A 15,148-nucleotide genomic window follows, 5' to 3' on the forward strand; every position below is an offset into this window, starting at 1 on the left:
AGTTTGGAAAGAGAGAGAAAAAGAAAAAAAGAAATAAAGGGAAAAAAAAAAAGCCAGCTATAAAATTTTCTTCCATTTTCTGGCTGAGATTTACTTCCAAGGCAATGGTTTCTTGGAGGCATCTGGATCTCTGCTGGCACCCCTGGAGCTTGTGCCCTCTCATCTCACCCAGAGTAGATTCTTATCCCTTCTATGCTGGTGGCAGGGACGTGTCCCCAAGTCAGAAAAGCTTATGCCTTAAAAAGCAGATGTGAATTGTATTTTTTTGGTTGATACAAAGGTGGCTTTATGGTCAGTCTGTCCCTACCAAGTTAAAAACAGTGAGTTTTCATTTGCTGATGGTAATTCAACATTTCCTTGGAGATCTGTGCTGGAAAGAGAGGCTTCTAATGGAAATCTGGTTTTGGGTGGCATTGATAGATTGGAGCTTTTCATACCACTGTGAACAAAAAAAAAAGGGTATTTATTTTAAAAAATTATCTGGTCCAGTAGCAATAGTTTGGGGTGAAATCTGTGAAATCTGTTGATTACTTTGGTCATGGTTTATGTTCACATCCAGAACTGTCCCTCAGAATCCCTCAGCACCCAGCAGAGGACGTATATTGTGTTGTAATTGTGTAAACTTGCCTTTCTCCCTCCTGTCCAGAGGCTTTTCCTCCAGACTCTGCTCCTTTCTCAGGGGCTGAGAGCAGGGGGAGGCTGGTGGGAGCCTCCTGGCAGCTCCTGTCCAGTTCCTCCCTTCCTGGCCTGTGCAGGAGGATCCTGGGCCAGTTTGGAGCTTTTGCAGTTCAGGTCAATTAAAACCCTGCTCTGCCCCTGCTCCTGTTCCATTTCTCTGTCTCTGGCCTCTCCTGCCCAGTTTCCCTGGCCCAACAGCTCTTCTGAGGAGGGAGGTGACACAACCTGACCAGTTGGTTTTGTTCCCAAGCTGCCTGAAAGGCCTGAATTTGTGTTGGGATGACTCAGGGGGAAGAGCCAGCCATGGATCTTTATGTTCCTGAGTGAAAGTTCCTTTTGCTGACTCTGCCACCACCCCACCCTCACCTGAATTCTCTGCATGACCTGTGGCACCTCACTCCAGTGACAGTGACACTGGGCAGTGGGTGTGGCCCTAGATTTGGGTTCAGAGGCACTCTAGTTGTGCTTGAGTCCAGGCTCAGCTTAGCAGGGACAGATGGTTTATCCTAGATCCATCTATCTTGCCCGTCAGACCACAGCTCAGCTTTAAGTCATCTCCTGCCCCAGGCTCAGCTTGGACCTGGGTGTTCTGGGGTGCTGGAGTGAATGTCACCCTCCTGCTAGAGCCAGGATGGACAGTCTGGGCTCTGGGCTTGTGCCTTAAGACCAAGACTTGCACAAACATAACTGGGAGGGGGTGAAGGGTTGGTTCTCAGCTGTAGCAATTGCCCCCATGAACCTGAGCAGCTCTGTCCAGCACAGGAAGGAGCTGGAGCTGCTGGCAGCAGTCCAGAGGAGGCACCAGGGATCAGAGGGATGGAGCAGCTCTGCTGGGAGGAAAGGCTGGCACAGCTGGGGTTGCTCAGCCTGGAATAAAGCCAGCTTAGGGGTGGCCTTCCAATACCTGAAGGAAGCCCACAAGAAAGGTGGAGAGAAACTTTTTCCAAGGCCTGGAGTGGCAGGACAAGGGGGAATGGATTCAGACCAAGAGAGTAGGTTCACATTGGATCTTAGGAAAAGATTCTCTCCTGTGAGGGTGGGCAGGCCCTGGCACAGGGTGCCCAGAGCAGCTGTGGCTGCCCCTGGATCCCTGGCAATGCCCAAGGCCAGGCTGGACAGGGCTTGGAGCAGCCTGGGACAGTGGGAGGCGTCCCTGCCATGGCAGAGGGCTGGAACAAGATGATCTTTAAGGTCCTTTGCAACCCAGACCATTGTGTGAAGGCAGCTGAGCCCTGCAGAGGCTGGTGCAAGATGAACCTCCTGCTGGAGAGGTGTCCATGGGCTGCAGGGGCTGATCAAGTGCTTTGCCCAGCAGGTGAGAGCAGCTGTGGCCAGGCATTCAGTGCCACTGCCCAGCAGCACTTTCCAGCCCTTGCCATGTAAATGTGGTGCTCTCCCCACTGCAGTGAGCCCCTGCTCCCTCTGGCACACAAGTGTTATAATAATAACAGTAATAATCTCTCTGTGATGCACAGGTTTCCTGGCACAGACCTTCCTCCACGTGCTGCTGTGGATCCTGCAGAGTTTGAGCAGCCCAGTGATGGACACTAAGTGGTGCCATGGTGGTGGCATGGCTGTGGTCAGGCTGGGCACCACTGCCCATGCCATGCTCCTGTAGATGTGAAGGAATGTCACTTCTAGGCTTTTGATTATCCCTCCTGGCTCTCTGTTTGACAGGAAAAATGACCTGCTCATCCTTCCTACATAGATTGGGGTAGGGGGAGAAGGTGTGGAAAGGTTTGGGGATGGGAGGTGAGGTGGCTGTAGGTAAGAATTTTTTCAGGCTCAAGACCTCTGAGCACCATGGTGAGGCAGCTTCAAAAAGGGGTTAAGAATCAGAATCATCTTAAAGAACAAATATTTAGGGAGCAGAAGAGTTCTCATGTGATGTAAGTTTCCAGGCTGAAGGGATTTTATGTGCATCATTCTTCTGTGTGACAGATGCCCCGGGGAAAGGGCTGTGTTTTACCCCTGCTCTGGACATGGATACTGGCAAGAAAAACAAGGCATTTTTTTGGCATCATGTGTGCTTGGGAAAGGAACTGTGCAATGAATAAATTAAAGGCACACAAGTGAAGCTGGGTTGTCATGACGACCAAATAGCTTCTATTGTTCCACAAGGAGTGTTATTACTTACTACCCCTTGTAGGATAATTAATTAATCCTCAGACATCCTTTTGGGAACAATGGCCCTGGTGCTGGGGCTGGGCAGGCTGAAGAGAGCCCCCGGCTCTCCCAGGCCTTTCCCTGGGACTCCTGGCGCCTGCTGGCTGCCTGCTGGTGGGGAACAAGTGCTGTCAGTGACCAGACATTGCATGCTTCCAAAAGCTGCTTTCCACAGCAGTCCAGCTGGCTGTGGAGCTGTGGAGCAATCCAGCTCCATCCACGAGCACTCCTTGCCCTCACTCCCACGGGAGCCGTGTTCCCAAAGTGAAGAGGTGGAGACATCCCTGTCCTGGAGGACACAGGGCTCTCTGAGGAGGCAGCACAGTGATGTCCTTCTGCTGGCTGTTCCCAGACACTCTGACACACAGAACACTTTGCACTGTCTGTAGATGCCATGTGTGTTCTGACACCCACAGCTGATGCATCTCCAGCTCCCCGAGGGCCATTCCCAGATCCTGTGCCATGCCAGGCCGCAGGGTGTTCAAAGGTACAGTGGCAACCTTCTCCCAGTCATGGGAGACCAAAACTGCAGCCCTTGTTTTAAAAAGTGTCCCCTCCTGGTCCATGGCAGCTGCTGCCTGTGTGTGGTCAGCCAGAGTTTCAAGTTCTCTTTCTAGAGTGCTGCTTTCTTGCTGTGTACCCCCTCAGCATGGCCAAGCAATGCTGAGCTGCAGCCTCTGTTCTTGTCAGTGATTAGAAGGATTATTTGCTGAGCCAAGATCAGTGACATCAATTGAAATGTCTGGGAAAGGATGCCAGGGGCCAGGCCAAATAGGTATTGGGGAGGGCACATTTGACTGGCAGACCCTCTGGGAAGTGCTGATCCATGAAGATGAAAGGCCTCACTGGAGTCTTTTCATCTCCTGTACACATTTGCAAGTCGGGGATTTGAAGGCAGGCTGAGAGGAGGAACGTCTTCCTGCTGCTGTTGAATAGCTCAGGTGAGCCATGAAGGACAGAGGGATGATGTCTCCTGGATAGCTCCCCCAGCCCATCCCCTTTGAGGTGACCTGGGGTGGAGTTGCAGTGAGCAGGGTGATGCCTGGAATGGCTACCTAGTGTCACCCTGATTTTTTAAGTTCTTCCAAGCCTTCTGATGTTTACATTCTTGTAATGAACTTCCTCGCACACTTTCTGTAAATAACTTATTGTTTTGAATTCCTTTATGGAGGAGGAGAAATTTGATGGACTGTTGGTTTGTCCAGTGTCATTGGAGAGGTGGCACTGTCACCCTCCAGTCCACTGTCACTCTTGGAAATCTATAAATGTTGGAGGCAGAAATTAAAAGTTCTCTTTTTACCTTGGAAGAGCTGCATGTCCGCATCGAGTTATTTTGTGTCCTATAGTGACAACCTAGAGCAGAGGCCAGAGAGAGTTCAAATAAAAAGTGAGTATTTATCAAAGGCCTTCACCAGGCACACCTTGGGCAGTCAGGAGCCTGGCAGAGGCTACACCCAAGATGGACAATGGTCAGGAGTTCTTTGGGCTGATAGAAGTTTGGTCTGTTTGCATATCAGAGGTTCATTCCCCAATTACAGTTTCAGGGGATGAAGTCACATTCCCCCAGTTTGCTTCCCCCCAATTCACTTTTGTTTATATTTTTTGAGGCTGTGATGGATTGGAACAGGCCTGGAAGGATTGTTCTGTCTGACCAAACTGAAGAGAGCTTCCCACCACTCTGTATGGAGTTCAGACCTTCACACTAATGCAGTGCAGGATCTGGAAAATTAAAAAGCCAAAGCTTAAGGCATCAAGGGAACAACCTGCAGGTGTTTATGGACTCTTGTTGGGGTGCAGTGGCACGGGGGCAGTGACACTTTCAGGTCTCTTGGTGTGGTGCCAGGTCACTGAAGAGTCCAGCAGCATTTCTGAGCAGGGGAATGAAGAGCTCTGGTGGTGTGGACCTCATGTCACACTCAGTTGGAGCAGGCTGGGGGTGTCTGTCCTTGTGCTTAATGGCCTGAATGCTGCCCAGAGTCACTCACCTCAAGGGTCTGCTTCTGGGGGTGCAGTTCTGATGGTGTCCAGCACCAATGGCTTCAGAAAGAGCTGCAGGTCTTCCCCCACTGCAGGATGTCCTTCCATCCAGCTGAGGACTGGCCTGCTCAGGGTGTGCTGTATATTCCTGCATGATGGGACTAGACAAGGACTAATCCTTCCAGAGCAGCCTTTTCTCTCTCTAAGCAATCTCTGGGGATGTATTTTTCTAGCACCAGACAGTTCAGACTCCCTTGAAGTATTAATGAACTATTTCAATAAGGAAAACTACCACAAGTTTTGTATGCATTTGAAATAAGAAGAGGTTACCCTTCATAAGGCTTCAATTTTCCTGCCCTATGATCTGTGCAGTCCCAAACCTGCTCCCTCCTGTGTCTGCACACCGTAGACAGCTCGGAGCATCCAGCCATTATAGTCATGATTTCTTTGTGCCTCCTATAATTTATTCATCCCAAGATGCTCTCCTACATCTGCAATAACATCATTTCAGTTTGTTATAGCACCAGCTTTAAAGTTTTATAAACCTGGTGACAAGTTGAAAAGTTACAAGAGGATTGTTGCAGAGGGCTAGTGTAGGAAACAAGGCTTCCAGATAAAAACATTTGCAGGAATAGGGCTATGAAAGGAAGGATGCCTGTGGCATTACCAATTCCTTTTGCTGGGGGACAGCCTGCAGTGGGGAGGGGTTAGGGGTCAGGGCATGGAGCTTGGCCAAGCTGACCTTGATGTTTTGCTTCAGAATGGTCTGGGTTGGAAGGGATTTAAAGCTCATCTCATTCCAAACCAGGACACTCCCCACCACCCCAGGTTGTTCCAAGTCCCATCCAACCTGGTGTTGGACACTTCCAGGGGCTGCCACAGCTTCTCTGGGCAACCTCTTCCAATGGCTCACTGCTTCCCAGCCCTGTGCCCCTGCTGCCAGGCTGTGCCTCAGTGGAGTGACTGCTCTGGTGCTGGCACTGGATCTCTTGGAGGTTACAGCAGGAAGCATCGTGGCTGTTATTGCCCAACTTCTCGAAGCTTGCTTCAAAAACAAGCTGTCTGGTTTGGCAGATTTCCCTGCTCAAGAGATGTAAAGCATGTCTCCAGACAACCATGAGCTGCAGGGGTTTTCAACTGGCTTTTAACCCAAAATGAAGTGGACCAGGTTTTGTGTAAGAGTCTTCTTGACCAGGACAGTTCATCCTACAACCTGTTAGCCATCATCAGTGGGGCATCACTCTCCTCACTACATCAGATTTTCCATCTTTTGGGCATGTTTGAAATCGACTTTGTGGTGGAATGTGTCCTGAGCAGGCTTTGCAGTTCTGTTTTCACTGGAATATATATGTACTCCTGCAATACTGGACAAACCCAACTTTGCTGCAATGTGCCCTTGAAAAGGATTTTCCATTGCTGTAGATGCCTTGAGCTTTAAAAACCAAGATTATAAAGAAGAAAGTTCTACTATTATGCAGTGCCTTTTAGTACCATCTACTCTCTTCAAATGTGTCACTGTTTTCCTTTCTCTTAATTGAAAACGTTCTGTTTTGTTGCTGCCTCTTTTCAATGGAGAAATGACATGCAGATACTTCTCATTCTCTATGTCCTTGGGTATCCAAATGTTTTTTAAAAGCAAAGGTTAAAGCATTTAAATCCTGCAGTCAGAGTTTTCTGGAGTTCTGTGCTGTGAGATACAGTATGACACGACACTCCAGTGCTGCAAATGTTTCCCTGTAGCCTTGGGTATCCCCTGCCCTGTGACACTGTGGGATCTAAACTCTGTGTGTGTGAATACATCACATCTTGATATTCAAGGCTGCTGAATATTTAGGGCTGCCAAAATATGGGAAAGCTAGGAGGTTGGTGCTGAGCTGCAGCTGGTGCCCTGTCATGGTGCTGCAAGGGGATTTAGTCCTGCTGGACTGCTGGAGCCTCCTGGGATGAAAATGTTGTAGGTAGCAGAGGGGGCTGTGGGGCCTTGATGGTGGAGAAGGATTCAGGGGCATTCTTGTTGGATATCATGAAAAATTTCTTCCCTGAATGAGTGGTTAAGAATTGGAACAGGCTCCCCAGGGAAGTGGTAAAGTCACCATCCCTGGCAGTGCTCAAAACCTGAGCAGACCTGGCAGTGTGTGGTGTGGTTTAGTGGCCATGGGGGTGTTTGGTCAAAGGTTGGACCTGATGACCTTGGAGGTCTTTTCCAACCTTATTGATCCTATGAGTCTTGATCTGCTCATGGTGAGGATGGTAGAGCTCTGACTTGGGTGTGCTATCCCTACAGGCATGGGCAGGAGGGGTTTTGTGCTTTTCTTATTCACAAGGGGCTTCTGTGTGAGCTAAACCAGGGTATTGCAGCAGGCAGCTGGGAGGGAAGGTTCCTTCAGGGCTGGAAGGGCTTGTGCCCTCCTCTGCTGGGGTCACACAGCTCTTGTCCCTTCACCTCCTGGTGTCAGGGGCTGCAGTGCATGGCATGGCTGGGAAATCAAGCAGTGCTGCTTCTGTACAGGTGAAACTGCATCTCCTGGAGGGGAGAGTCACCAGGGGAGGCAAAGGTCCATGTGCACAGGCTTACATGGGGACTGATGGGTCCCACACATGGGGACCCGGGGACACATCAGTCACACAGGCACCCTGGGGACCTGCTCACTTCGCTTCTCCAGCGGTGGGAAGTGGGAGACACACGACCACTTGGCTGGCTGAGGGAAAGCAGCAGCATATTGATGCTTTTTCCTGCTGCTGGAGGGATGTTTGGAGCAATAAAAGATGGCTGTGGCAGGGTGGAGAGCAACCTCCAAACCACTCTGGACTTAGCAGCTTTTGGATGCTCTTGTTTGCATGCAGGAAGCACAACTGCCTGCTCTGTGGCTTGTCTGGAGAGAGGGCAGGAGTAGAAATCCACTGAGCTCCAGAACCACCTTTGCAAAGCTGATGTCAGGGACACACCTCACCTGCCATCCTTAGATTTTTTTATCCTTGGAGCAGTGATATCCTGTGAGTGCTGAGGCTTAGGGTGACTTTCCCCAGCACTTTCCCCAGCCTAAAAAGCCAAGGATCAGGTGTAGATACCTGCTCACATCACCCAATGCCCTTCTTTAACAGAATTCCCACTGGTTGTGCTGGAACATCCCTTGGACTGAGATAGAGTGTGAGGACAAGGAAAGCATCTGGCCTCAGGAGTGCTCTGCAGGGTGGTGGGGGGGGATTGGGGGCTCAAGTTTAAACAAGGAGTGGTCCCCTGTCTGCCTGAAAGATGGGGATGGCTCTTCCAAAGGGGTTGAATAAAGTAGTCAAGAATAAAGTGAACTCATGAAGGAGCCTGAAGTGCTCCCCATTCACTGCTTCTGAAATCAGTTGCAAAGAGACTGTCCCGGCTTAAAAGCTAGAAAATAGGTCAGTGTGACTCATATGTCAATATTTACTGCATTTATGGCAGCTTGTAGAAGGGAAAAATCTCGCCTGCCTTCCATAATACTTCACAAGTTATCCCATTCCCATGGCAGAGCTCTCCCCGTGCCCTTGCTCCTGGTTCTGCTGTGACTGCAGTGACAGCCCAGTGAATTCACTACTACCTCAGTCCAGTTGCTAAGTAACAAGCCAAAGCTCACCATGCAGGCTCTCCAAACGCCGTGGCCAGCTGGAAGCTGGATCTGCACAAAGCCCCAGGAATTCCTCTGGAGACAGAGGTCTCAAGGTGTCTGTGGAGCAGGGAGCAGCCTGGTGGAGCAGCAGTCCTGCCACCAGACAGCCTGAGGCTCCTCCTGTGAGGGGTCAGCTCCACTGCTTCCCCAAAAAAGGCTCCCCTGTGCTTGTGCTGATGGGCTGGGACTTTCTCAACATTAATGATGACCTTGGATGGATATTTTTGTTGGCCAAATGGCACGATTTGGCCATAAGTAGGAGGTGAACTGTGGGAAGCTTGCTGGAGCAAGATCTCAGTTGAGGAAAGATTGAACTGCTGGACAAGGGAATGATTCTCTCTCTTGCCCCTGAAGCTTTTTATTCTACTCTGCTTGTTTCTGCCTGGGGGCCTTTCAGCATTCACCTGATATCTTAATGGGAGAGTCTGCAGAAACTCTTTGTCTGCACAAAGGGAAATTCTGGGTTATGGCAAAGCTGTAGGGTGAACTGGCTGATTCAAGCCCAGAGCTTGGGGTTTGCAGCACGAACAAAACCTGGTGGCAATTCTTGTCAAGAGTGATCCCCCAGTGTGAGTCTTTATCCAATTCAGGGTGCCTCTGACATAGGCAGTAATTGGCATCTGACTCCATTGATTCAGAATGCTGAACAATTGATTTATTAAAACTATACTATATGACATTAATACTATATTTAAACTATACTAAAGAGATACTAAAAGGATACTATAGAAAAGATACTAAAGAAAAACCTGTGGCTGTCTGAGATAGCCAGGACACAGCTTGCAGTGATTGGCTAATGAATCAAAACAATCTTTAGTAGAATTTAATTGACAAATCACTTCAGGTAAACAATCTTCTTAACACATTCCACCTGTGCAAAAACAACAGGAGCAGCAAGTAGAGATAAGAATTGTTCTCTCTTCTTCGGGAAAAAATCTTGTGAGAGAGAGTTATGTCTCTGTCTGTTCAGAGAATGTGAATGCCACCAGTCTTTCCAGGGTGCTGCCCTCCCTGAGGAGCAGGGAGTCCTCAGGACACGTCTGAGCCTCGGGAAGGCTGAGCTGAGCCTGCTGCAGTGCTCAGAAGCAGAGTTCCCATGCTCTGCTCTCCAGGCAGTTTCCCAAACGGGGCCGTTTGGGGCACTCCGAGCTCCCTGAGCTCTCGGGAGGTGCCTGCTCCCCACGCCAGGAGAGGAGTCGTGCTGGGGGGGAGGAGAGGCTGTGGCTGATGCTTTGCAGCATGCCTTCAGCTGAACAGGGCTATGCATTGCAGTGCTCCATCTGTTCCTCTAGCAGCCGAGTTATCTTTAGCTCTGAACATGTCAGTGTTGTATGGTGCTGGTATGAACCACTTCAGCTTGCACCCCAGCATTCCTGTAGTAGTTAGAATTCCTACTGCAGAAAGCTGCCTGGGATAATTTCCCCCTGCTCCCAAGCTTTGCTTAAATTTTTATTCATGTTTTCACATGGGCAAAACTCCCTCAGCCTATATATATATTATATATATATATATATATATATATATATGTATTAAAAAGCTGGCTCTATTTGTGAGCAATGTTCCAAACTGCCACCTGTTTCAACAGCAATGTTGCAGCATTGGAGAGGATTAGTGCAGAATGCTAAGGTAGCTCTCCCCCCAAGTGAAAGCTTCATCTGATTTGATTGAAAACCGAATTAGACCTTGAGAATCTGACCTTCTGACATCCTGTCATATATACATTTAAAGCACCCAGCAACAGAGAATGTATTTTGTGCAAGAGTGCCAGTACCTCAATATAGAACCTAAATCCAAATACGAGTGCTTGCGTGTCGTGCTGCTATTTGAATATGTAAATAAATGGGGCTATAAATAGCTCTATATGTTATGAACATGTTAAGTGAAGGTGGCAGATCCGACAGCTGAATGGCTCTGCTGTTTCTGAATGCTGGGAGAGGCTCCCTGCACGCTCCCCACATCTCTCATGTTTGCTCCTACCCCTCTCAGCCTCTCTGCTATCACATTTTTCAGGCCTCTGGAGAAGATCGTGTGTGGGGACAGGAGCTGTTAATATTCTGAGTCTGTGCTGAGTTGCTAGGCTACAGAGAAAAAGGAACATTCAAGGAAAAGGGATGGTGGAAGGAAGAGGGTCTGCTGAGCTGCTTGGAGATCCAGAGAGGTCCTCTCATCAGACAGAGGGATCATTGTGGGGAAGGAAGGCATGCATGCATGTGGGATGAGCTGTGGGTAGTCCCTGCTGCCCTGGCACAAACAGAATCTCAGGCCAGCCCCAGCCAGAAAAAAATAGCAGAGGAGGGAGTAAAAGGCAAGATGCACTAGCCCCTCCCACGTCACTGCTTGCCAGGTGTGCACAGCTGCTCTCCTGCTGCCTGTTCCGGGCTGTGCTGGGTCACTGCCATCTCACACATCCCTGCCTGCATTTCCCAGGGGCTGCTGACCTCCCAGCTGAGGCTCTGGTGAGGAGGGAAGCAAACCCAAGGCATGCTCAGTGCTTACAGGTTGGATCTCACCTCCTTTTCCCTCTGCAGCACCCTGCTACCCCAGCATCTCCTGAATCTCCAGTGTGACTGCAAGGGAGGGAAGCCTGTGCCTTCTGTGTCCCTGACCACCTCCTTTGATGCTTTCCTAGGTCACTGATACCCAAAGCATTGACCCTTTTATCCATTAAGAGTTTGTAGCTAGGACTGCAGGGGATGTGAGGTTTTACAATACCGAAGCTCCTGTCTGAGCCCCATTATTCCTTGCCCCAAAAAGGGGTGTCAGGTATTCAGCTGTATCAGCTGGGAGCCACCAGACCCTTCAGGTGCTGTGTGTTCCACTCTTCTGGAGGGCTGGGTTTGCCCTACACTTCTCTCTGTATCAGATCCCTCGGGGGAAAAAAAATCAAACAGTGCTTTTGGGTATTTTTATTATCTGGATACTTTATTTACTGAGCTCACGTGGGCTCCCTGCCAGCTCTGCAAATAGAGCTCCTTGGCTCCAGGACTGTTGGTCCTGGTGCTGCAGTGAGCACTCACTCAGCGTGGACAGGGACTGCAGCTTGTTCTCCCATCCAGTTGGCTGTGAAGTCAAAGTCTGCTCTGCTTGTGGACCTCCACAGCCTGCTAGAACCTCTTTTTTTTTTTCCCCCTTCATGCATCCTGCAATGAGCCTGACTTGTTCAGCAGAATCAGGAGTGTTTCTTACAGCTGCAGTGTGAATGCTGTTTGCAGTGCTGCCAGCTCCCACCTATCAGGTCTGGGATCCCACAGTCAGCGTTGGGGTGGATGAAGTGGGAGAGGGCCAGTGTGGTCCTTATGTGGGCACTGCTGCTGGCCTCAGCCTGGGCTGGTTCCCTTGGCTTGGGCCTGGAATAACCATGAGCAGACTCACCCATGGATGGTGGAGGAGGTATCCATCACCCATCCATCATGCTGTCTTCTTCCAGTAACCCTGGCAGTAGAAATTCTTCCCTAGAAGAGATCCATTGATGCCCTGCCCTTTCCAGCTGTCCCAGCAGGAACTGGGCAGTGCTCTGTCCACACTACAGCTGGCAAAGCTGATTGCTGGCCCTGTTCTCTAACACCATTCCCTCTCACTGAGATTGCCACCTGAGGGGCCAGAGATGCAGCTGTGCAGGATCCTCACGTGCAGAAAGTCACCCCAGACACAGAGCTGGGTCTCTGGGAGCAGGAGGCTGAGGGTTTGCAGGGGAAATGGTTTGCACCCATTTTGCTTGCTCCTGTTGAAAAGCAGGCCTTGTTTTTCCAACCCCAGAGCTGCCATCCTCTGTGCTGAGACCATGCCTGACCTAACTGAAGCCCCCTGCCAGAAGTATGTTCTGTTCTTCACCATCTAATTCATCTTCATCTTCATCATGTTCTCCTCTTCATCATCTGCTTCATCCTTCCCACATGATCAAACTTTGCTTTCTACAGGAAACAAACACCAGTCTAAGTTTTTGGTCCAGCCAATCTGTGCCAGCCTAGCTGAGGTGATGGTTTCACCCAGGAGGTGCTAGTTGTCTTAAATGATTTAAAGGATTTGTTTGCCTCTGGCTAGCTCCTGGGAAATGACATCTTTCTGGCAATTTTCAGAACCTGAAACAGGAAACCTCCCTTCCCTGAGTTAAAACAATGTCTTCAAAGCCCTTTGTGCCTTGATATTGTTGCAGAGGCTCATGATTTCAATGCTCAGAGCTGGATATACTGCATTTTATTTTGCCTTGTAAAGTAATAATATTGCTTTATTTATAACATGAATTCCTACCTCTGCTGCCCCTAACTGCACTGGAGGTCTTGACAGCACAGGGAATTACAAGCTCTGTCTAATTTTTTTCCTCAGGGAGGAAAAAATAATTTCTGTGTTTACACATTTAGCACTTGCCCAGAGATGTGGGGGAAAGGTTTAGGAAGCATCACTCATCTTCCAGCATCAACTTTCCCTTGACATAATCCAGTTTTCTTCCTCCATCCTTCTGAGAGCTTTAGAAACTGATATCTTCTCTAGTCACTGTTCAAATGTCTCACTCAGATTTAATTTACTCTAATAGGCTGGTTGTTGCATGTTTAATTAAATACCAAGTAATTATTAAAAGCATTTTTGAGCTTTCATGGCTGTATATTAGATATGGCAATATGTGTGTACAGGAGGATGCTGGCAGCACGGGCTGTGAGGCAGGAAGGAGAGGAAAGGGGAGCTGGGAGAGGGGAGCAGAGAGGTGGGATTCAGGCAGCAGCACTGTGGAAGGCAGTAGGGCAGAGGGCTGGGTTAGTGCAGGTCAGCAGTGGAAGGTGAAGGTGGCTTTGGAAAGCACCAAGGTTTTCTGTGCTGGGTCAACAGCATCTGCTTTAAATCACCAAGCACTTCACACCAAAAAGCATCTGGTAATAAAAGCCAGTTCTTGGATTCTCTTTCCCAACTCTGCAATGCCTGGTTATAATTCTTCTCTAGGACTGCACAGAAACAGGGTATTAATGCTTGGGTGTCCCCCACTGTGGGCATGGGTGGCCTTGTGCATGCCTGGGGAGAGGTTAAGGGGGTTAACACAAGGGCCTTAGGCAAGATTTTGCCTTAAGTAAATGTGGTAAGGGAGAGAAGAGACTTGGGAAGGCTTGGAGCAGCCATTTGGAGACATCTGATGCTCTAGCAAAACACAAATGTGAGCTCCCTATCAGTTCCCAGCCCATCTAGGATTAGAAGATTGTGTATCAGCATCCCTTTCTGCCCCCAAAATGGCCAAATTCATGCAGTGTCTTTCCCAAAATTTATGTCTGACCTTGCTTCTCTGCCCTTAGGGGTGTATCTGGCCAAAGTGTGCCCTTCTGTGCTGTTTGCCATGGCCAGCTGCAGGAAACAAGAATGTGTCCCCATTAAGGGGCTGCTCTCTGGAAAAGGCAATTTCTCAGGCTGTGGTGGGGTTTGAGAGCAATCCAGCTGGTGGTGCAGAATCAGGACAACTGGGGGCAGAGAGGGCTCTGGGTTGGCCTGGCTGCTGGCCCTTGGGGGCAGAGGGAGGAGAGCAGCCCTCAGGAATGGTGTGCAGCAGCTCCCAGGTTTCACAGCTCAGGGGCAGAAAGTGCCTGGTGTTGTTTCCAAAGCCTGAGGATGATGCGCTGCAGGTGGTGAGTTTGGGATTGCTGCCTGTAACTCTGAGCAAGGCTGCTGATCTGCCTGTGCTCACAGAGCAGGTGATGCTCATCCCTGTGCCCATCAGTTCTGCCTCTTTTCCCTTGATCTCTGCTGCCAGCAGGACTGGGGCAGCTCAGCAGGTGCCACGTGGTGCTGCCTCCTGCTCAGACAGGGCTCTGAGGTGCAGGCTCAGGACTCTGAAGGCCTTGTCACAGCAGATCCCTTTGGGCCAGGACCCAGCTATGTCCTCTAGCTGACACCTGCAGGGCCAGCACCATTCCAGGTGCTGCAGGGACAGGGCCAGGCAGGAGAGAAATAGGGCAACAAAGCCACACTTTCCCTGCACACCCTGGGATGTTGAGGATATTGCAGACACCTGTCCCAGTTTCTGGTCATGCATTCAGCAATTAAACACATGCAAATTACTACAAAAGTAGATCAGATTAGTGAGGGGAACATATCTATGCAAAGTACTTCTCAGGTCTTGAAGAAAATGAGTTCAAGAGCACACAGACCTGCAGCACAGAAGGGCATAGAGTATATCCTAGAAGCCAACTCCTCCTTGCACTGCTGGAAGAGTTCTCTCCCTGATTCCCAAGTCAGTGCTGACATCTGGCTATTCAAAAAGAAGGAAGGTGGGAAAAGAATTGTGTCTTTCCTGCCTGCCAGGCTGAAGTGTAGGGAGAAGGGCAGTATCCGAAATATTTGTCACTTTATGTACAACAACTGTCATGCAGAACTTCAGACTTGTAAGCTGGGCACTGGCACTTGCACCAAAACAGAAATTAAAAGCAGCGTTTTGGCAGGAAGCTCCCCCCATGAAAAGTACAGTATGTACAAAAGCTGCTGCCTCCTGCCTCCAGCAAAGGTGAGAGTCTGAGCAGACTCTGTGCTGTCTCAGGCTGGGAAGGCTGCTGGCAGGTACTCACTGATGGCAGCTTACTGCTGCTCCCTGAGGTCTGGGGTGCCTTCATCTGTCTGCCTGGAGATGGACAATCCCCTCTGTGATGAGCTTGCTGAGGGAGGGTTGTGCCCATTGTGCTCAGTCCTTCCTGTGCAGTCCTGTGCATTCCTGT

At 49.6% G+C, this 15,148-nt stretch overlaps 1 protein-coding gene across 2 annotated transcripts in view; it reads left to right on the top strand.

Annotated features, from left to right (window-relative positions):
- The window catches only part of LOC103824233 (gamma-aminobutyric acid receptor subunit beta-4), a 76,462-nt gene that overhangs the window by 27,187 nt on the left and 34,127 nt on the right, over positions 1-15,148 (top strand). The window lies entirely within an intron of this gene.

Source organism: Serinus canaria, chromosome 4A (assembly GCF_022539315.1).
Source record: "Serinus canaria isolate serCan28SL12 chromosome 4A, serCan2020, whole genome shotgun sequence".
Taxonomy (NCBI): domain Eukaryota; kingdom Metazoa; phylum Chordata; class Aves; order Passeriformes; family Fringillidae; genus Serinus; species Serinus canaria.